Genomic DNA, 24,536 nt, shown 5'->3' on the forward strand with positions numbered 1-24,536 from the left:
ATGCAGTCTACAGAAAACAGAAGCAAAAGGAAGGCTTTCATTCAGTATTGGGGCACAATTCACTGAATGTTTTGATACTTAGCGACATGATTTAAGAACAAATGAGATTGTGGGCACAAAAGAAGGCTGCAGAAGGAAACTATAATTAAAGAGGAAACTCAAAAATGTGGAGAGCAATTTTCAGCTATCCTGTTGGCAGAATATCTCTGACAAAAGTTCAGATAAAGTCCAGCGATGCCATTCCTTTCAAACAAAGATTATTTGCTTCAGAGGTTTTCTCCAAAACTTCAGTCAGAGACTATTGTTTTCCTGTTGATGCTATCATTGATCCAGTGCACATGCAGAAATAATATTGCCCTGTTTGACTTTAGAAAATTTGGTCAATGAAATAAAGCAATGACACTTGTCTAAACAAAGCAACTGTCAAGTCATATCACAAGCTCCTTCTAAATGAAGGGCTCCATTGCTCCAAATTTGTTTTTCTTCAATGAACCTGAGCCTTTCCACTGTCATTATTCATTCCTTCTAAAAACACTGGAAAATGCAATACATATTACTCAGCTGTGACTTAGCATGTCCTAAGGTGCATATTTTATTGATGTAAATAAATGAGATTCTAGTCTACCCAAATGCTGATGTTTTGATTTTTATAGAAATACTGTTTACATTAAAAGTTGTCATTACTGCAATGATTATTTTCCCTGGAGGCAATGATGATAATCTGAAGGACCACTGCTAGCAGCCTGCTTAGTATCAGCAGATTCACAGGATGAGTAAACTATTGGATTCTGCAGTATAAGAAGGATGAGAAAAGGAAATAGTTAAAATATTTGCTGATTTCTGTGTTATACTCCAGTGTATATTTTTTGTTCCATCAGAAGTAAGAGGTTTGAAAGTACATTATTTTCATGCTTGCTTAAAAACTCAGCTGATAAAATTACAGTGTTAAAGTCCAGTATTACTTGTATGGAATTAAAGTGAAACAGATACTGGGAATTTGCTATTACTACACTCTAAAACCAAACAAAAATGTACATTTTATAGTGCTCAGAGCTATAAGAAATATTGTAGATGCTTTCCTGTGCTTTTGAGGTAAACTGTCCCTCCACTTTTCTTCCTGTATATCAATCTTGGAAACCAATACACATGTAAATTCTATTTCCCTTCTTTCTGCCTTTAGGTGGTATTCAGTTTTATTTTATCAACAAGAATTCATTTTAAAAAGGTCACTGACTTAATGAAATAATTTTCAATGTTTATGCCCACACCTTCCTTTGAAAAATAGATTTGTCTTAACTAGGTATTCATCAGTACAAATTAACTGGGAATATTAAATGCTGTATCATTATATGAGAAAGAGAAATGAAAAATGTACTGTTATTGCTCTGGGGAAAAAGGGTAATGTATTGTATCATTGAGAAGGGAAAAAAACAAAAATATTTATGCCTTGGACATCTGAGGTGAATCCTAGGGACTGATCCTCCCTACAGTTGTTAGAAGCTAAACAGGTAGGGTAGGTTTTTAGAATGGTTCCATTCCTCCTTAAAAAAGATATATAAGTAATATTTGTAATACATGTTTTAAAGCTAATAGTTCTGAGATATTTGAGTAAAGAAAGGTTTGTTAAATAATTTTTAGCATTCTTCAACAATATTTTCAATAGCATTATAGAGAGAATAAATTTAATTCAAATTGCTTATCAAAAGTCAGTAAACATGTACACAGGGAAGGACTAAACATTGTAATCAGTTTTTGTCTGTTTGATTTTAGGCTGTGAGTTTGCCTAGTTGTACAAAAGAAAATGGAGATACTTACTGCAACAAGTGAGTCTGTTCATGTCAGGCTTGCTTGAGAAAAGGTGATGGGTTGAATCCATTCCAAATGAGATATAAAAACAAAAACAGACCCCGCCAGCAGCAGTTTTCCCCACAGTTAAATCCATCTTTGGAAATAATTGCTGGCAACACTGGGCTTCAAGCAGAGACAGGTAATAAGAGACTTGGGAGATAAAAGGGGATTGGTTTCTGAAATTGTTAGCCCTTCAAAAGTGGTGATTAATTATTGCAAACCTACAGTCCGTAGTTGTTTCAGTGGTTTTTTGTGTTTTTATGTAGTAAATAAACATGTAGGACATTCAGGCTGTCTGGCATTAAGGAACCAAACCAAATAAAAAGTGAGAGAAATGTATTGCGAACTCTTGAATTTCTTCATTCAAGAAAGACACTTGGCATTGAAGTACAAATGAAGAATAAGATTCTGATGGTTAGGAAACAAATCAGAGCCATCTTGGGCCAATAAAATAGAGGACTAACAAATCTGTTGGTTTTGTTAATAGTTGCAAAGAGTTTGTGAGTATTCAATTTTCCATACTGAATTAGCTTTTTGTGTATCCCAGATGCTTACAATAAAATTGATGAGCTCTGCTTATAAGAGTTATTGCTAGGGATCTTTATGACAAGAGAGAAGCAATTTCTATAGGTCTCTATTAAAGAAAGAAATCTTTGCTAGATTACATACTTAAAAAAATTACTAAATTACATACCTAAAAATATTTTTTTGGAAATCGGCATTTATGGTTCTGACACTTTGAAACTTTATCCTTAGAGCAGAGGCTGCTTCTCCTCTTTAAAAACTGTTTATTCCACTGGTGTGATTAAAGAACTAAGAATTAGTTACCACAGTAACAGAACAAGACAACAGACTCTTCTGCTGTTTTTTAGGAAAATGTGAAATCATTGCTATTGCACAGTGGTTGCTGAGATATAAAACACATCTAGTTTGCAGTTGATACAAAATGCTTTCAGCCAATTTGAAACTCTGAAGTTTATGGTACAAGTTAGACTTGCAGTTTAAGTGAGAGAAATGGATGGAAAATATGTACAAACGAGAAGTACGCTATTTATTCAATTAGGTCATCACCACAGAAATCAGAAGAAATAAAAGTAATATGTGCTCAAGTTGTGAAAGCAATTCCTATGCATTTAGGGTCTGATCACAGCAGTAATTAGGGAGATAACTAAGCATGGGACACGTGGCATTCTATGGCATTCAAATTGTACAAGTATGTTAAATCTCCTTACATGGTTTTAATTATTTTGAGCATAGGTCAAGAAAGAGGAACTAGACAGTTGATCCTGTGCTCATTTGCAGCCTGATTAGCCTACTGACTAGTGTTACTGTAAAGTTGTGCATCACCATATAGGTTGGGATTGCTATAATGTTTAGCACCAAGAGAAGCTAAGCCTGACAAAGCAAACATTTCCCTTGCCCTTTCCTTACTGCTCACTCTAGTAAATTAAGCATTATAACTTCTGGGGATAATTAAACGAGGATGTTTAAGTATATCATATAGGTAAAGCCATTATCTCCTTTCCATGTTATTTTTACACCTGAGTTCAGAATAACTACCACCAGTTCATCACGGTATGGAAGCAGAGTCAAGTATAAATTGCTTTAAAAAAGTTCTAAAAAAGTCTAAAAAAGTTCTCTCCTTGCAGGAGACTGTGCATTGCTAACTTTGACTGTTTTCCTTTTTGCCTGAAATATTGTCATGTTTATTACCCACCTTGCGTGGATTATATATGGTTATATTCCTGTTTTCACTTGGTCATATAGCTAAAACTGTGAAACAAACATACTGACATTAAGTCTCACTTTTGCCTCTAAACAGACACTACCAGCTCAAATAGTGTTTTTTTTTCTCATGGTGTCCATAACAATTGGTTTTGCACTGTCTAAAAGATAATTGAAACAGATCAAGGTTGGATGCCAAAGCTGCTGCAGAACTCTGTTAAAGTTATGGTTGATTAATTGGTCTGTTCCCACAACAGGCTTAAAATTCCCCTGGAGTTTTCTTCTTATAATGTTATAAACAACATAACTTGATAAAACATATTTGATCCTTCCTTATAAATTGTTGAAACTATTTTGTGTTTCTAACTAAATTCCAACATCAGTATCTCTGCTTGACAATACATTTCTGACTCCAGGACAAAATTTAAGATGTTTCCAGATCATGAGAGACGACAGATGATGGTTACAGATCAGAAAGAAGCTTTATTATAATGATAAAACAGCTCCATATTTTCTTAGACATAGCTAACCCTATCTCTATCCAACATGGAAAGGAAACAAAAATCATTATGCTGTAGAAATATTTTTTCCTCTCTCACTTGTACTGTGTCAGTTTTATAACCTGTAAAATATATGTTCTAATCCTGGAAAGACTTCTACATACGCTTAACATTGTGCACCTGCATTACTGAAATCAGTGGGACTCCTGTGTTTAGAGTAAAATATGTGCATAAATGTTTTGGGCTTCAGTTTAGTTAAAGATGTGAGAAAGTAATTCTCTCCTGGCTGTAATGAAATGGAGATTTTTGGATAGCCAGTATGCTGATGAAAAGTTGAATAGTTAGGTGAAGCTTGATTATTTGAGTTAATTTTGCAAAATTTCAAATAAAAAAATAAAGCATAAATTCTGCTAAACTCAGCCTGAGGAGTTGGTAGAACTAACTGATGCTTATTTTTACCAACTTGGTCTAACATAGACATATATATCTCACACATTTATCTTACACATATACAAATTATAAAAAGATGATGTTCACAAATATATTTTTAAAAGTCACTTTTCCTCTCTGTACCTTTCATATAAGAATCTTGTTTGCTTCTCACCTTGTTTACACATTGATGTAAATGGTTACTCATGTAGTTACATCAGTTGCCTAAGCATAGTTGCAGTGTATCATCTTTGTTGGTCGAGGGTATTTTGCCAGGCTTCCAGCTGCCAGTCCAGGAAGGCACAAATTGGCCTTTTACATCATATCTCACAGCCTGATGCAGATGTCTCAGAAACTCGAGGATATCTCAAATGGCGCTAAATGCATATGTATAGGTACTTGAAATCCCACCTGACAAATCTCAAGGGATGCAATCTTACCTGTAGTACATGAGGTCAAAATTTCACTCTTTGTAACTAAAGATCTGTAACTGATTATATTCTGTAAAGAAGTGATATATGAATTGGGAAGAAAGGAGACCAATTCTTGCAGAGGTGGAAAAAAAATGGAAAAAATGGGAAAATGGATAGCAGTTGAGATCTCAGGGTATGTGATGGGAAGGAAGAAAAGATTCTGGGGCTGGAGCCAACAATTCATCCACTGGTTGTTGATACTGTTGGATATGCAAAACACAACACGAATATACCTCTTTCTCCTCAAAATGTTATAATTAGTAACATGTTAGCAAGGTCTTTGGCAGGGAGGATAGAAACGTTGTCAGAGCAGGAGACTGAAATGGAAAATAACGATCTTTAAGTTTCTTTTTCCTGTTTTCCTAAAAATGAATTTTCATTTGAGTTTTCTGATTTTCTAACATGATTTGTCCTAAATTGCCATATTCCAGTTTTTCTACATGTCTTTTGAGATAACAGTTCATATTTTAAGTCTTATATACAAGCTATTGAAGTTATTTCACATAGGATGTTAGTATTATTGGGTCTCAACAGTGTACTTTGTACACTGTTCCTGCCCTGAGGAGTTTAGAGTCTCATTTGGCTCAGACAGAACAAGTCAGAGATCAAAGTAAAAGACCTAATGGCAATAGAAGCCTGGGGCTCTAGAAATCTTCCTGCAGCAGGAATGTCCAGAGGCTGATTTGAAGACAAGACAAAAAAAAGCGTTATGAAGAGACGCAGGTCATTTATGCCATGAAAAAAAAAAAAAAAGACATGGAGAGTGTGTTCACCCTACTTATTATTTTATGTTTGCAATGGGCACATTGTCCTCCATCAGTTATGCTGTTTAATTAGCTGCTTGCTGAGTATTTCAGCCTGTTACATTAAATTTTCTCTCATGTATGGAAAAACACTTCTTTATCCTTCAGTCCTTCCTTAAAATCTCTTCAAAAAGCTTATAGAAACCTTGACCACTGTAGATAAAGGTGTGATAATGATTAATGTAGTGCTCTGACCATGGCCTCTTTGCTGCCTATAACATTCTTGCTATGCTCATGTGGTCTGCACATCTGGTTTCAGTAGTTACCTGTTGATTCTGCCTCTTCAAGGCAGCAAAGTGTTGGGTTTTTTTCTTTAATACAAGCTGATTAACTCTTGACATGGACTATCAGGTTTTCTACCCTACAAAGAAACAGTAGTAAAAATCAAAACAGAAACGAAAAGGAAAGTGTTTTGGGTGAAGGCTTTTGTCCAGAAGAGGAAGAAACAGATAACACAAAGAAAATAAGCAAACAACACCCCCTACCCCTCCCTTCCCCCCCAAAAGCCCAGTGGCTGGTTACTTGGTAGGAATAGACTTTTGCTAGGTAAAGCCAAGATATTTGATTTTGAATGTATTTTTTGACATAATATCAATAAAACAAAAGAATCAAATGATTCTTTTACTGGAAAAGAATATGGGGATTTTTTTTTTAAGGAATTGAGGTACAATTGAAAAATAATGATTACATTTCACAGACAAGAGTTTATTAACATTATATTCTAATGTTGACAATTCAGGCATACTCTTGAATAAACTGCACACCATTCTGATGATACATAACTTCTATTTGACATATACATATTTTCTCTGTATACTAATAGTATAGAACAGAACATTAATTTAAGTGTTGTGTAAATTCTCTGGATAGAATATTTGAGGCGCAAGAATAATTGCTAGGAAAATTTCAGAATTCAAAATACTAGACAAATTGTTTCCCACTGTACAAAAGATAGATGGGGCAAAAAAGAGTCATAAGAGCATGACTTTCCTTTAATGGAACTTAAAACAAAACAAAAAAAGTAGACTTCCATACTGATTGTGATTGAGTGATATAAAAACAAACATGAGGTAAATAAATACTTTTTGTTTTTTGACCAGAATAGTAGTTAACAGTAAATACAATGTCATGTTTGTGTATGCACCTTTTCTTGCTGCTGTCTCTTTCATCATACAGGTTGGGGTACTCTAAAACACGTACAGTTACTAAGATCAGAATAGAATCCAAAGAACAATGGGTGCTTGGAAATGGGCATTATTAATATGTTTGTTAGTAAACTCTACTTCTATTTATTATTTTTGGTACAGACATTCCAGGCAATTCAAAAAGGAGAAAAAAATCAGGAATCCCGTTTTACAGATGGTAATTTGGGTCTCAGTGCGGGAAAATAATTTGCTTGAGATCATGTTGTAATCCGAGAGACAAAAGGCAAGTCCAGCTCAGGTCCCTCAAGACTCCTCTATGGTGTATAAACACATCTCTTGGACTATTAGGTAAATTGTAAAATTATCCAGCACCAATTAGTGCCTGGCTGATCTGTTTATTTCTGATTAATGTCGGGGAAAAGATCGTGCTATGTGGCTTTGTATAATTGATTAACAAAAATCTATATTCAAATAGTTGTAAAAGATGTCTTGTATTTTGTCACCATTGTTTATTGACTGCATTCTCTGAAAACACAAACAGAAGAATAGTTAAAAAAAAAAAAGAAAAGAAAAGGCTGATATTGACTTCCACAGGAAACTATGTTGATGGATTCCTAGACTGTTTTTTTTAAATGATTTACAAAACCCCACATACAGGTTAAACCTGTCCTCATACAAATTCAATATACAGAATTCAAATTGTACTGTACTGTACAGGGAGCTCATAATGGAACATTTTTCCAGTGTTTCCAGCAAAGATATGTCCTGAGGTACAGATATGTTGACTTGTAGTTTTATAAGTACCATCTGAAGTACCTGCATGCCAGAACAGACAGTTTATTCACACCCAGACTTGAAAATCATTGCGGGCATACTCATTCTTTATGCTAGGAAACCAGTGCTGCTCAGTGATAACACAGAAGCTTCATTAGTTCTTGTCAGTTTCCAAATTTGTGTAACAGTGCTTCCAGTATCCTCACATAGTATGCAAAAATTAATTCTGTATCAGAGTAATGGAATAACTGTTGTTTAAATGCAATAGATTTACACAAAGAGTTTATCGGCAATGTCAGACATTGACAACAAATCATTTGGATGAAATTCTTCTTTCAGTCACCCATTCCAATTCTACTGACATCAGCCCAATTGACTTATACCAGAATTAGCTGTTAGACTCAGACTCACACCTTTTAAAATCTGTTTACACCCTTTTATGTATTACCATGAAATTGCCACTAGATGTCTGAGGCAGTGTAATTTATAAGCTGAGGTGTCAGAAAAGAGAAGTGTAACAGTTAAAACAACTAAAAGAAGGTAGTATGGATATTTAAATGGAAAAGAGACCTATTCTTAATTTAATTACAGTTCCCTCCAAAAGATCAGCGTGTACCTGACCAATATAGACTCCATTAAATTCATGTGTTGGTAAGGAGGTCAAAGAGTCTGCAACCGATGAAGCCTAAGTGAATGTAATGGTGGTTAATTATGCCCCTTTTCATAGTCTCTCAGCTGAATTTTGTGGCATTTTTGTTTTGTCTAATGCACAAGGTAGTAAGTGCAGGCGTGTTTACGTTTCCTTTGAAGTGCTGCTTTATGTAGCAAAAAGGATTTTTTTCCTTTTTACACACTTCTTACTTACATTTATGATAGCCAAGCCACCCATGCTCTCAACCCCTGTTCTTCCATCAACTGTCACATGGCACACTTGTTCAGCAGCCTGGAAAACCCGTTGCAGTGTGCTACACATGAGAAATGTTAATAGGGATAAGCACAGGTTTTAAAATAACCAAATGCCTATTTTGAAAATAAGATGGAGTTATTTCAGGAGAATGGGAACTCTTGAATTCAGCAGTTGGCCTCTCTGTACTAGACTAGGAGGTTGTGAAACAGCTACACAAGAACAGTGCTGGAGTCCTCTGCTACTTTTATCTGGACTGAGCAGAACAAATGACCTTTGTTTTTAAGGAAATGCCATTTCTGTGATATGCTGCTAGCTACTATTGCACATCTCCAAGGGGACTTTTAATGTGGTACCTCTCAGAGCATAGTTATACACTGGAAAGAGCAGCTCCCTACAAGATGCTTAATGATTGGAGCAGTATTTTCTCAGCTTACAGGGGGGCTACATATCATCATTTTTAACATGCAACTGTAAAATGGGGAATCTTCTGTAACAGTACACACGACGTGAGTATGGTTAACAGAAACACCTTCTTATTTTTGCACTCAGAACAAAAAGTGAAATGTGAGATAATAAAACCTAGTTGTAGCTGAACTGGGAAGGCTGAGTCTGATTTAGGTCAGGAATAAGGATTCATCACTTCAGAGTTCTGCAGTTCAGCTGAATCTAAACTTTTGATTCAGACACAGACTTAGCCAAGTTTATGACTTGCTTTGATAAATGTGTAATAGCTGAAAACACTAAGTAATGGTTGTATTTTATTTTTTATTATTTGTATATTCTTGTGGTTGTTTATAGCATTTTAGAAATAGAAGAATCCAAGACACACCTGAAGTGTATGTATTTCACTTAGACATAATATTGAAAAAATAAGGAAGTGCTATAAAATAATAAAACGTTGTATGGATCGTATCTCTTATATTTTCCTGTTGTCCTTTTCTTCTAGTTCAGAAGCATTTATTTTGTAATTCTGTGAAGTATTTTCAGGGTGGTATACCAGTGTAAGCTACCTTCCAGGTGAGCTGAGGCAGGAGGATGCAACTGAGCAGTTAGGAAGAAAAGGATGTTTTAGTGGAGCAGGTAAACAAAAGTGCAGACTTACTGACCTCAGGTAAACAGGCTCCTCATTTCACTAGAATCCTTAAAAGTTTCTTCCACTCCACCTGCCTATTTTTTTGGAGTTATTAAGAGACAACATGTGTGCGCGAAGTTATAAGGACACTAATAGAAAATGGCTCATTGAGTCATTATGAAGGGGTCTTGGAAAAAAGTATGGAGTGTAGTAATTCAGGATTCTTTCCATCAGTAAATACCAAAACAATCTGCAATGAGGAGACATCGGGAAACTGATGAAGGGGAAAAATTATTGCTAACCAACTTTTCTGTATTTTGGCCTACTACTCGCCTTGCTAGCTTACAAGTACTTCTGTAAAGGCAGAAAATGAAAGAAAATCAGGAGGGACCAAAATCTACAGAAGCATCTGAAGAATGAAGGAGGAAAATTATGACTTCAGATGTTTACAGTGAACTCCCATAAACTGCATGCAGAAATGACTTAGCCCAGTACCGCTTCAACCTGTAGAGGAAGAAGATTCTGAGATGTGAGAATAGTAAGCAGAGAATTAAAATTCCCGTTTCCCATAAAAATGTAAACATGTAGTTATAAGGACCAAACAACTACTGCAGTCTACAGAAGAAAAAGGAAAGGGAATTATCTGAAATGAGAAGAACATTAGTGTTTACCATAAAAAAAATAACGTATTTATTTGATTTATCCACCTTTTTTTCTTGAAAACATCAAATTTAGAAGTTGAAGGGTTTTCTTTAAACCAGTTTTAGAAGGGGTTTCTTTTTAGCTGCCAGTTGAGTCATTATTTGTGTGTTTCATCATTAGCAAGCAAGCAAAGCTAAGGTAGAGGGGGAAGCCTTCTAGCACCTTTATCTACATGGAATATCTATTGATTATTTTTAATATTAATGTCTGTAAAGCACTTGCGTTTCATTATGAAAAAGAAAAATAAAAAGTTCTAGTTAATCTTGTAAGAAATTCAGTACTGGTTAAGTTAATGATAGGGTGTCTCTTTCCTTTATTGCTGTTTTTCTTAGATTAACCTTTCCTTTGGAAAGTATTAACTAGTACTTATCTTTAATTTACTAGTCTGTCTCAAGTCCCAAGCAATAGCTTTTAGATAATGACCATAAGATATGTTTTTAATTTTGTTTTGCTTTTAACCTTTACTTAGTTTGCAAAGGTACTTTTTTGTTTGTTAATGATACACAGATCAAATAAGAAAGTAACAAATCTGATGGACCAAGGAACAAGAAGTCTATGGAAGGAGCTGAGCATGTTGGAGAGTAGGTGAAAAAGAGAATCCATTAGATGCTCCAGTAATGAGGAGAAGTTACCTTCATGACTTCTTTGAAAATCATTAAGGATTATTCTCTATTCCAAGCCGAATAAGCAGATTGTGTGCCAGTGAGAGGTAGATGCAGAATAGATACATAAATGCATTTTGCAGAGCTTTGTCATTGATGAACACATTAGCCTTGGTAGTTTTGGAACATTTTGCTGGTGGCTAAACATGCCAATTTTCCTACCAATCATAAACACAATATTCATTTGCATTTACTCCTGTAAACAGTTGGTGTCTTCTAGCCATTACGAGGAACTTACTGCTTTGGACTCCCTTTTGGCCTCAGTGGATAGTAAGAAACATCACAAAGTCAGACTAACAAGACACAGACATCATCAACTAATACTGTGGCAACATAGAAATGTCCTCCAGGCAGTGTAGCTTCTCTTGTGAAACATGAAAGAAGAATGTTTCACAGTTAACAAAAGATTGTGAGATTGGTGGTACACAAAGCTAAAAAACAGCTATCAAGCAGCTATATCTATGTTGCAAACCATCAAAAACTGTTAGCCTGATCATGGCTCTTAGTTTGCTCTTAAAGGGTTGTCAGCTACCTAGCTAGCATAATAATAATAAAAAAAGTAAGTGAAATATCATTGGGAAAATACTTTTTAATGCAAAAAAAATAATAATTATTTTGTGTTGGTATCATTTTTCTAAGGAGAAGATGGTAATAGTATTATTTTTTTCCTCTGTGATATAGTCTAAAATTGTATGTTCCATATTCTGGGTTTCTTATGTGCCTCTTCTAGATCACTTATGCTAATATTCAGACTTTCCTCTCAATTCCCTCAAATGGATTTCTGTCTTCTGGCAACCAAGCTTTCCCAGTATACATGCTTGATAAGTGCCATCCTGTGAAATCCAAAAACAACCTTTGTATTTCACATATGCTAAAAAGAAATTTAAAACCTTGAAAAACATATTGAAATCTGTTTCTTTAGTTTAGTAATGAATGTTATTTTCATGCTTACTTAATAAGTTTGCTTACAGGTATAACTTACTTTAGCAGTTTACTGTGGGAAAAGGGATTCTAGTTTAGTCTAATTACCCAAGCTACCTGTAAATTTGAGTATGAGTAGTAAATGAGGCATGAAAATAGAGAGTTCCATCTAGGCTAATGTTCCTGGATTTTCGATAAACCTGTAGATGATATAATCTTGGGATGCAGAGCCATTCTGTAGTTTTGTATTTGCACAGAACATCAGGAGTTTGTCTGAAGATTGGTGTTAAGACACTGCAAATAAGAAGTCCCTCAGCTATTAGCGTCTGTCATATTTACTCTGCGATCACTGAAATTAGTTGGTGCACTTAGCTCAGAACTTCTAAGAATGCAAGCACAGTTGAATTTTGCTCCCTCAAAACTGGAAAACAGGAGGTTGAGCGTGGGAAATATAGTCCTGGAAAGCCAGTAATTTTGATTTCTATTGAGCTATGGATAGAGGGAAACTAGTGTTTGTTAGTATTCTCCCAAAATAGCAACAGTCCAGACACCTTGCTTTGATGGTGAAGGACATTGCAATTCTCTGATGTAGGAAAAAAGAAGCAGAGGACCAGGACTTTTTTGTTGTCTTTAGGCACCTACTTCTTTGGTAGCTTCCTACTGTGTCTGCTGTTGTATCTTCCCTGATTGATCAGTCTCATTTCAGGTGCCTGTGGATAATAAAGAAAAGAAATGTAATTGGAAAATTGGCTGTGCCTGTGGCTTCCCCTCTAAAGAAAATAATCTAGGAGGCTGTTAACACTTAAAAACGACTATTGCTTCTTTAGGAATCATCCTAAAACAGATATCTAGGGCATACCACAGGACAATCCAAGGAAGCCTGCACTATTAGTTTCTTAGATCTCTTTTATTGTTAAATATAGGGACTTTGCACTCCATTGCCATTCACCTAACACTTTTTAGGATCTCTATTTTTGAAGCAATATGTGATTTTTCTGTGTTAGCTCTTCTTTCTCAGTGTACTTGAAAGCTTCTATAATTGTCAGTATTTGCTCTGAAAACTTACTTGTGAGACATAGCCTGGAAACACTAAGACACCTTGTGACTTGTATGTCCAAACAAACCTGCTCACTTTTTGAAGACTTGAAATGAATGGTAAGTGAGTGAGAAATAAGCCAGGAGTTTTAGGAAGAAAAGCTTTTTTGGTGATATATAAAATACATAGCAATAAAAATTTGCTTTCAGAGATGAAGAAAAACAGATTTACTGCCATGGAGATGTGATATACAAATGTCTTGTGATAACTAACTGCTGATAGATGTGATCCAGTTATTAAAGACTGTAACAAAATCTGGGGAAAACAGTATGCATAGTTGCTTAACTCTTATGAAGATATTAGTACAAGAAAAGGTACCTTAATATCTAGTAGACTATTGCATGCACCCAAGTTAAATGAAGTGGTTCCCTCCCTGATGCAATTTTGAACTATTTTAATTTCTTAAATCAAAAAAAAAAAAAAAAAAAAGGAAAAAAAAATCATTCCTTTCACGTTACAGGAGTAATGTGAAAATTAAATCCTTTATCGACCTTGAGGTGCACGCACACTACAAGTGACGAGAACAAAATGTCTTGTCTTGTCACAAAATGTTTCTCAAGATTTACAGAATTCCTATCCGCCATTCCTATCTAATCATTTTGCCAGACCAAACTAACTTTACAGATCTTATAGCTAACTGAACCCAGCATCCTTTTTTTCTGTAGAATCTGCCTTATCTTTGCCTCTTGGCTTCCTTTCCTAATTTTTTTTTACAGGATAACCTAAAGCTCAAGTCCTCAAGCAGATACTCTATATATCCCATTTAAATTCTGCTCCAAATCCCGATCTCTACATTGTATTACCAAACCAAAATACACTTTAGTCTGCCAGAATATGCATTTTAGTATAATGTGAACTAAGCCTTAGTCAGACACACGTTACTGGTTCAAAACAGGTTTAATGGAATGGAATGTAATGGTCTGTGACATACATGAGATCAGACTAGTTGATCTAATGGCTTTATGATCTCTAGCAATCACTGAAAGAATACTGAATATTTCAGGATACAATAGTATGTTAAACATCTTATGGTTCATCAAGAATTAATTTCATGTCTATTTATGATTATAAAGCATTTTTCTTATCCCTGAAACTTTCTATTTCTTGTCATTGCTGTTTACTCATATACTATGGTTGTTAAAAGGTGCCAAAATGCATCATTCCATTACCAGCAGTATCTCCAATTCTGTGCGTAGAAGAAAATCTTGGCTACTCTCTGGTAGGTTTCACTGAAATATTTATCTATGGATTCAGCTGTAGAGAAGCTTCAGGATGTAGTTTTCTCCCTTCCTACCTCTAGATGAATTGATGATTGTCCATGTCCAAACTGTTTCTTGTTTTGTCAGTAATCAGACCAGAATAGACTAAATAGGGTAAATTAACACTTCTTACTTTTGTTTTTTATATTACCAGTCATACTAAAATTACATTCTTTGTTGCTAAACTCAAAGCAGTGTTTATATTTAATGTGGCCCAGCAGAGAGAGTGTGGCATAGAGTCCATTAGCTGGACTTTTCAGGAAAGCTTGAAGGAACTACTCTTATAATGTTCCTCTATACCTCCTTTATCTATTTTGTCCGTTGATTTTCTAAACATTTCTTCAACACAGCGTTTAACTCATTAAGGCTTAATTTCTGTTAGCTGCACTAATAAGATTTCTTAAACTTGCATCAGAATTTATGATTTTACCAAGCTTATATCAAAATATAACATTATCGTATTTATATTTTATTCTGAGGCAATTTTGCATTTCATTACCAGCCAAAACAGTGCTAACAAACTCTGAAAACATTCTAATTTAATGTAGTATCATGATATTATTTTCCTTCCAATTCAGCAAATAGGTCACTATAATTTTTATGGAGGATATCAATACACCAACATACCACACAGTTTAATTTATTAATGCCAAGTTAAATTTTTCTACATTTTATTTTTCCTACTGCATTTCTGAAAAACTAAATTATCTCAAGAGTCAATACTGTGTTTTCAAAAACACTCCTATATCTGCTAAACAAATCTTCTAAAATCCCACAAGGCTCTTAAGTTCTCTGCCTTAGGTTCCTGTCTCTGCATTTAGACATCTATCAAGGTGAATGATTTTTCCAGCACATCTTGTGTGAGAACTTCTGGTTATTCTTTTCAAAATGAGTCCACTACTTATTGCCTGTATGTGGGAATTCTTTGAAGAAAAAGTCTGTCATTACATACTATTACTCTTTTTTAGATAGCTTCCCTTCTGTTTTCTGTGCACCCATTCAAATGTGATATTAATCATGTAGGTACCTTTGTGGCTACAAAGGTAGACAGTTCATTGCTGTAAATGCCTGTTAATGTCACTGTTGGTTGGTGACCTTTCAGTTACTGAGAAGATAAATAAAAAGTCTGAAACTCTGTCTGTGGAGTCTTTTTATTATATGAATTACACACCCACAATTATATCTTTAGTGCATATTTTTAGCATAGCTAAGCACATTGTAATTGTTAACAGCAATGTTTTACTGCAGAGTGACTTAACTTTATGAAAATAAACCAAAGACAAGCTTCAGCTTTATATGAAACAGAGATTAATGGTCTCGAAGAGGAAGACATTCTAACAGAAGAATTTTAATAAATCATTGTAAATCCTTTGTAGTTCTTTAGTCAGTTACAGTGAATTAGTTGGCACTTACTTTATCCTTCATCATTTGCATCATGAAAGATGAAAACATGTGAGACATCGATACACTTCATCTTTTTATGAGGCACTTTTCGTCTAAGTTATTCATAGCCCTGCACAAATGTTAGGGAGCTAGACTTTATCATGCTCCTTGGATGAAGCACAGCTGCAAGGTAAACTTTATTTTACTTTTGTTTATAAGGGAATTCATGTACACAGGAAGAGATATTCATCCACTTGGAAAGTTCATTGAAAGACTAGGGCTCTCTGCCTTACCAAGGTCGTGCATGCAGCTTGTAGTAGAACACTTCAAGCACAAGCTTGCCCTTCCTGCCATGGTAACATGGTGCTTTCTATATCCTTTTTTTTATATTTTATTTAAATCTTACTGTTTTGGTTTTTTTAATAATAGATCGTATAGTATGGTAAAGATCATAGCTCAATTTTACTATTATTCGTTTCCAGATGTTAACAGAGTGAAGTTCGCTTCTCTAAAAAACTAGGCCCAGACCTAGCATGTAAAATTATTCTTAAATTTAAGGGTTGGGGTAATTCCGCTGAAGGTGATGGGAACATTGATGTACTTAGGTAAGAATTTAGGGAAATGCTGTGCAGTTGCCAATCCTAACAAAGGAAGAGTATTCACGGTTTCCCCATACATTGATTTTGAGTGTGAAAGTGGCTTATGAAGGAAGTTCCTATCTCCAGGTACTTATTTCTGAACTATGATTTACCTTCCTCCTAATTTGCTGATGAGATTCTGTCAAGATGCACTGTAAAACAGATTATTGAAATTGTCTGTATTAATCGTCTGTATTAATCATCTGTATAACATTCAAAACCAGAAATTTGTTGTTGTTAGGGATATTTTAAACTTGGATCGTTTTTGTGAGCCATTTTGCAATGTAGCTCTTCAAATGGCTTTATCACTATAAGTGAAAGGGGAGGGGCATTGACTTGTATTGCAGGGGCACGTACAAATGGCTGGGGTACTTGGGATGGGACTATATTAAACTGACTTCTACATCAAAACAAAGATAATTTATCACCCACGGAAGAAGGGCGCAAAGATAAAACATGAAATCTAAGTTATATGCTAAGGTTAATTGTATTTCTCTCTGAGTATTTAATCTAAATTTATCCACAGCAAGCAAATTTTCCTGTTGTGAATTGTTGTAAGTGCCAATGAAAAGAAAAGAGCTCTAAAAACTACTATTAGTTGTTGACCTGATCATATACATCTGCATATGCCCACATCCATGTAAGAAAGTTTTAAACATTATACAGATTTCACGTTTCCCTTCAGCCTTTTTTATGTGTGTCTTCATCCAGATACCCTGCACCTCTGAGGACACAAGTCTAATGTTCAGTGTCCTCTCCTTATTTCACAGGACAGCACTATGTCACAGATAATCACACTGGAGGGAAAAAAACAAAACACCTTCATAACCAGTTCCTGCATGACCAAACCTAACCTAACTTCAAGCATGAGTTTGTAATACCAGCTTTACAGCATAATGTGCGATAATAATTCTACAGCTAAAAGTATTAACAATGAAAATAATGTATGCCACTGTTGAAGTCAGAGTGGAAACTCTATGCTCACTTTTTCAACTCGAATTTTGGGAGGTGTGTGCAAGTGTTTAAATGGAGAAGGCAAAACAGCTTTTAACATAAAAATTGAAATCATATTTGTAACTGTTGTAGGGTTAGAATAACAGATTGAATTATTTTTACATTTCCATATAGCTATTTAGTAGTGATTAAAAATGCTAAGCATCGATCACTTACCCTTATTCTATCACTAGTGCAATATAAAAAACACCTTTTAAAAGAAACTATACAGATAGATGGTCATCTGTCTATATAGGAGAATATAGAAATAAGACTAACCTAAGACATAAATGTGTAGTTTACATAACAGTAAAAATAATATTTAGTCGTTAATATAAATGGATCAAATACTAATAGCTTTCACAAGGACATATTTTCATCAATGCCATTATATATCAGAGCTTTTAGAAATGTCTATTTTGAAACCTGAAGCAGCACTTATCCACTTTGGCCTAAGGTTACCTGAACTGCTCGCTTTGGTTTTGCCAGCGCTGGCCAGTCTTGGTCTTGTTTTGCAGCTACCTGAGGCTTATGGCTTCACTATCATTTTGATAAGAAATTAGGTGAAATTCACAGTTTCGAAGATGGTAGCACATTTTAAGAGCCAAAACTCTATGTCTGTTTTAAGCTTTTAATGTAGCCTTATACCACTAATTTTTTTCTACTATTGCAGTGAAAGATCAGAAAGCAATTAAAAAATGGGAGGCCTGTTATATATCTCAGATATTGGACAAATAAAAAAAATGCGATTGGAGGAAAATGATTAGGAGGAAAAAGTAGACATACACCAGCTGTAGAGGCTGTGTCAATATACCTGCTAAATGAGGGACAACTTATGACATAGTTTCTTCTGCTTTTGTGATGTGCAGAAGTAATTTATTCTCTAGCTATCTTTTTCCAAAACAAACTTCAAAATCAAAAGCTTGACAAATAGCCTTACCTTTTCAACATAAAGGCAATTTGTTGAATGGGAGTTTAAGTAAAACTGAAAAGCTGTAACAGTTGTTTATTCTTATGAAATAACTTGCTCAACTCCTCTAATTCAATGTGTCGTATGAATTGTGGTTAAATAACCGCAGCTTATTTTGAAACACAAATTAATTATCTATTACAAGCATGCTATTGCTTATCTCTTTCAAAGTCTCATTAGTATGCAAATGACTCTAATTAGGTCACTGTCAGACAATATTTGTGTAGAGTCACTTTCCAAGGTTTAATATGATGGTTTGGGCTCCTAAATGTTTATAAACAGTGTTCCTGAAATCAGCTTTACTTAATAGGGATCGTTCTGAAAGTCTCATTAGTTCAGTGGAATTAATCTCAGATAACAAACAGGAAAAAAGTATGATTTACTTTTTTCTTCCAGAAGATGATATCTTTTCATTTCCACACACAATATTAACAGATTAGAGAAACAGTGTTATATTTTTAATAGGAATTATACTTTAAAAGTCTTGCCATAAAAAGCTGGGTATGTTGTCTTTGATCTTTCATTTTTAATGTATCACTTGATAAAGAACAAGAGAGTGAAAGTTTTATGCATAATTGGGAAAATTTGACGCACTGAAAAACAGGTATTGCAGACAAAAATATCTGCATTATGTATGTATATGTTTACAGTTATAAATATATACATATAGTATTAAAGTAATGATAGTGAGAAGCATTAATGTAATGATAGGGAGAAGAAAAGGAAGAGATTGGGAAGGGGAAGAGGAAGAGGAATGGGAAGAGGAAGGAACTTATATTACCTGCAGCAACGGTATTTGGCAGCATTTCCCATCCCTATTTCATAATTTTCTTTTAAAAGAATACATAATGATATATTACCCTCAAGAAAAACCGTTAGGGTATGGCACCTTGATGGCTTTTAAAAATCTTGCACAGAGACATGGAAGACAGAATCAAAAATATTATTGAACCAAAGAAAAAGACCCTAGAAAATAGGATTGTGAAGGGTAAGCTTTGGGATAATAGGCTACAAAAATGCAAAATAGTCATTTTTCCTGTCCTTTGCGGGGTGTGTGTGTGTGTGTGTGAGAGAGAGAGAGAGAGAGAGAGAGGGAGAGGGAGAGAGAGAGAGAGAATCTGTTTTACAGTCCCAGAGTATTCTGGTTTCACTCTGATTTAGAGTAAAGATGATCTAAATGTTGAAAAACATCACATACAGGAAAAATTTTCCCAGTTCTCATCTTTATGCTATATATGCATGCATTGTAGCTATTTTTCAAAATGGCAGAACTGATAGGCTGATAACAGAACTTTTGTTTAAAAAGTAAGCAAGCAAACAAATAATAACTGTTAAATTCACTGCTACTTATTGGTCTTATTTCAGGTTCATTCTCCAACCATTTTGTATTCAACACCACCTAAGAAAAAAAAAAACCAAAACCTTCTTCCTATCCATTATATGGACAGTCTCTTCTGTCTTTACAGAACTAATCACAGGATTACAATTATAGCTAGATTGTTTTTACTGAAATAGTATAATTCTCAATATTCCTCAGATTTTAGAGATAATTTAAAGAAATTTGGATAAAATGTCCTTCAAAGGTAAGTTTCATGGAGAAACAAAGCATGCAAAAACACTGTTTGTAGGTGAACATTTTTCCCCAGAAAGCTCTGAAAACTTGAATACAATTTGAAACATCTTGCAGTATTAATCATAAGACTTGTTATTTAGGTAATATAGTCAGGAAAAGACAAGATAGTTATAGTTGTGACATAATTTGTATGATAATGTCCTTTTCCCAGTAATTTAATTTTCTTTTTCTCTTTATATATAGATAGATAATGAAAACTTTCAGGATCTTCCTGGTAAGCAGTCAGGTGGTTTTGATCAAAGACAAACAATTGGCATTATCTTCCTCATGATTCATAGTCTACATCAGACGGGTGGTCATAATGAACACCATACAAAACCTAACTGGGCAGAAGAAGGTTACAGGTAAGCTAGCAGGCAAATGCCAGGAACTAACCAAACCCAATGGGAAGGACTGGAATGATTAGGGGGTAAGACGCAGCCCTTATTAGTATCAGGTGGGAGAGACAGGGAGAGACACACATGAACAATTAGCTATGTTATAGGAGCAGAAGACAAATGTCATCTAGAACACTGGATAAAAGCATGGATTTATTATTCACTATTTTACTCTGAGGTTTGCTGCTGGTTATAAAGCATAGTGGAAACATTCTGAGGAGCTTGTTCACAGACACATAAGTGTGAGGGGTCATCTTGCTCTGTCTCTCAAAAATAAGGTAATGTTGTTTCGCTTTTGAAAATAAAAACAATATTTAGGCAGGTAAGTGAAAATTTAGCAACCTAGGATCAGTTCCTCATTCTTAAAAAAACAGAACTCGGGCACTGTGAATGAACAATCCAATGAACTAGTCCAAGGGGAAGAGCTTAATGGATTAACACAGAAGGAAATTTAGTCTTAAAACCCTTCTTAAAATCTTACATCAAGTCCCAAAAGAGAGAATTAAAGATACAGGCAAAGAAACCGTGAAGGAGGTGTGGACAACAGAACTTTCTCACTTCATTTTTGTTCTTAACTAGACTTCGCAGTCTTTTAACTGTTATGCCAGGAAAGTAAATACTTTTTAATATCTTGCATTCCCATGAATTCTAGGATCCAGCAGCCCCTGATGGTGGGTAGCATTTGGAAACATCTAGGTGATACTTTTACAAAATCCAGAACCAGAATTTTCCTATAAAGTAAAAAGGCAAATTGTGAAAAAATAACTAGTGATTTTGTTTGGTGCATCTGTTAGATATCTTTGGGTTTGTCCAGAAAGATACTACAGTTATATTTTACTAGTGTCAGTGTTTCCACATGTGAAATCTACACACACTTTGAATAGGTTAGCTGTTACTTCACATATTAGTACCATTTCTGAGGTGTTGTTTTCCGAGCCATTCATATGGATCTTTATGCTCTTTTGAAATGCCACTTTCTTCTGTGAAATCTTGTTTAGGCTGTGCAAGGAGAATTCAGATTTTCCTTACTGCATTCTCCTCACTTTATGAATTATTCCAATTTTCTTGGAGATTCATTTTAGAATTCCTCCAGTCCTAGAGGAACAAATACAGTTTTTGTGCAATTTTCAGTGTTGTTTTGTCTTCTTTGGTCTAAAAATGTTGACATTAGTAGAAAATTTCTATAATTTCATCTTAGAAAGATGTAGTGAGAAATGTAGTTAAGGTCCTATGATGTTCTTTGCAAGACTTAAGTAAGCTTCATACCAGTCTTCAATAAGAACTCATTCCTACTGTTTTTGATCTTTTTTATTCTTTTCCTTTCCCATGGCAGCATCTATTTTAGACTGTGTTCAAATCCAAACAGTCTGAGCATTATTATGGGAAGGAAGAGTAATCTATCTATCTATTTGTCTTTTTCAGGATAAAAAGTGGGATTTGTAAACAGAATTAATCATTTTTATAAACACAAGTAATTAATTTTGTGTGGTTTTCAAAGTTAGACAACACCCCATTTTTGTTATAGCATGAAACCAGTCAATATTTTTGTCTTTCCACTAATCTGGATGAAATGAGTCTGTAGACATAAATCCATGCCATACTTGTAGTGTTATGACTGCAGAAAGCAATTTACTTAGCTGCATACTCTCTTTCTCTCTTTCTCTCTTCCTTCCTTCCTTCTCATCTTCTTTCTTTATTTCCTTCCATCCTTCTTTCCTTCTTTTTCCTTCCTTCTTTCCTTGCATGCTTCCTTGCTTGCTTCCTTCCCTTCTTCCTTCCTCCATTCCTTCCCTTTCTCTCTCCCTCCCATCCTCCTCGCTTCCTCTCTTCCTTCCTTCTTCCCTACCCTCTCCCTCCCTTCCTCCCTTCCTCTCTTCATTCCCATTTTCCTATCTTATTTTTCTTTCTTTTTTGGAGAAAGAAAGGAGATACTCACACAGAACATAATGTTTATGTTTCTTGACTTAGCAAGTGAAAACTTCAGGAGTGTTGAAATATTTTCCATATCTTTAAACCATTCTTTAGGATAACTTTCTCAGTTATTAAAAGAAGCAGAATGGGACATAGCCCAGTGCCCACTAGATTACTCATATACAATCTAAATAGTTTTGCTGTTGACTTTGAAAGGCTCAAGATTCACACCTGTCTTCCTGGAAGTTCTGGTGAGACCTTGGAATTCCAAAATTACTCCTGTTGGATATGATGAGATTCTAAGTTTTACTGTATGTGAGTTGTGTGTATTACCAACTAATTGTTAAATGTTTTCTTCCAGAAGATATATACCATATGGGAATTCTGTAAAAGGTGACAAAACATTTTAAATTTATTTCCATTACATTTTGTCATATATTCTTATCATTTACCTAGAGTATACATTATGACTGTGTTGAGCAATAATGAGTCCAAACCGTAAATGCTAAACCAGGACAGTGTGACAAACTTTTGTCACATTTCAGTTTGAACTTACTTGGAGAAGGGAATGGTGAGGAGAGAGAAGAGGGAAAATGTCTGAGGTAGAAATACAGATGTGGGTTTAAGGACGTAGCAAAATCTTTACAAAATCCATGACCCTAATTAGAACTGTCTTCCAATTTTTTCTAAACTTTAGTAAATTAAAAATATTACATCTTGCTATTCAATGCCTTCTCTTGAAGCTTTTATAAAAAAAAATATATGAATAAACAGAATGCAAACAGGTAAGCACTTTCTACTGGAGGTGCAAACTACAAGAGAAATTTATTTTCATAATTCACAGCTGTTTCATGCTTAAGCAAAATCAGATCCTGCTGATGTTCTAAATGCTGCCATTGTAGCTCCCAGAAAACCTCTGCTTCTTGAACATTCTTGTGTCACTTGATGCTCATAGGCTCTGAAGGGCTGCAACTCTTTACTCCGCATGCTTGGATGAAAAAATCAATTTACAGTTCAGGGCACAAAGGACAATTCTTTTAATGGAGAAATCCTCTGTAGGTATTGTTTCTAATCATAAAAGCATAGTAGTACTTAATGTGTGGATTTGAAACAAGTAGTAACTTTTGTTATAGGCTGGTAACGTTATAACTTAGCACAGCTAACAGAGGCAGCCAACAGACACAGCAGTTTGCCCAGCAGTTCTGGACTCTGCTTCAACATCTTCTGGGGACTTTGATCTCAACATCATTACATGGTTTCTGGGAACCCTCTGAGGAGCTTGAGGGGGCCTGCTGCTGGCAGGTAAGGCGAGGCAGGTAAGGACAGCTGCAGTAGGCTGTCACTTTTCTGAGAAGCTCTGGCAAGATCTAGCAGCTGTGAACAAGCTCTGTGGGTTGCCCCTGGCCTGAGGGTGCTGGGGCCTTTGTTCCCGCTGAGCCCTGATTAGGGAGGGTCAAGCACCTTTTCAACTAGTGCTAGGGAGAGTGCAGCTCCCAGATCATGGTCAACAGATGCAACAGTTTTTGCAGCATTGTGCAGAAGGGTGCAAAAAGGGTCCTGGTAACACTCCTCAAACCATCATACACATCCTCAGCTGTGATGGTGATGCACCACAGGGCTTGGTTCCTGATGGCTATTGGTGCAACTGTCACTGCAGCATCAGAGGCTTCAACACGGGTGGATCTTTGGATGGAGGATGCAGCTCTGCAAGTTTGCAGGTGGTTGCAGGGAGGATCTGGAACCTCTTGCTGGGGCTGATAGTTTCCCTGCATGCAGGAGGCATGCAGTGATTGAGGAACTGAGTTGCGAAGCCAAGGAGCTGCAGAAGGAGGTCAGCAGACTGTGCAGCATCAAAGAGGGTGAGAAGGAGATCATCTGGATCTTCTCCGAGACTCTAAGTTTCAGGATCCTGAACCTCCCAATGTAGCAGGCCAAGTCAGTGCCTATTGGGTCAGAAAGTGGAAGCTCCTGTGATGGCAAAGGCTGGAAGCTGGTGACTTCTGGCTCCTGCTCCACCAGAAGACTTGCAACGTCAAGTGGGACGTTGTGTTTTACCTGAACAGTAGTAGCATGCTCTATAGCTCTAACATCTGCCTACAACTGGATGTAATTGGTTGCACAGAATTCTGGTTTTACACTGTTTGCAGAAACTATGTTTATTTTTCATGTGAGAGAAAAATGAAATATCTTCTATTCTTTCATAAAATTTAAATAATAAAAATTCAAAAGTTCAAGTAGTCACAAATTTTCTCCAAAGTTAACAATTTAATTTATCTATATCTTAATATTTTCCTTGGTTTTACACTGTGGAATGC

The sequence above is a fragment of the Apteryx mantelli genome, chromosome 1 (genome assembly GCF_036417845.1).
Source record: "Apteryx mantelli isolate bAptMan1 chromosome 1, bAptMan1.hap1, whole genome shotgun sequence".
NCBI lineage: Eukaryota > Metazoa > Chordata > Aves > Apterygiformes > Apterygidae > Apteryx > Apteryx mantelli.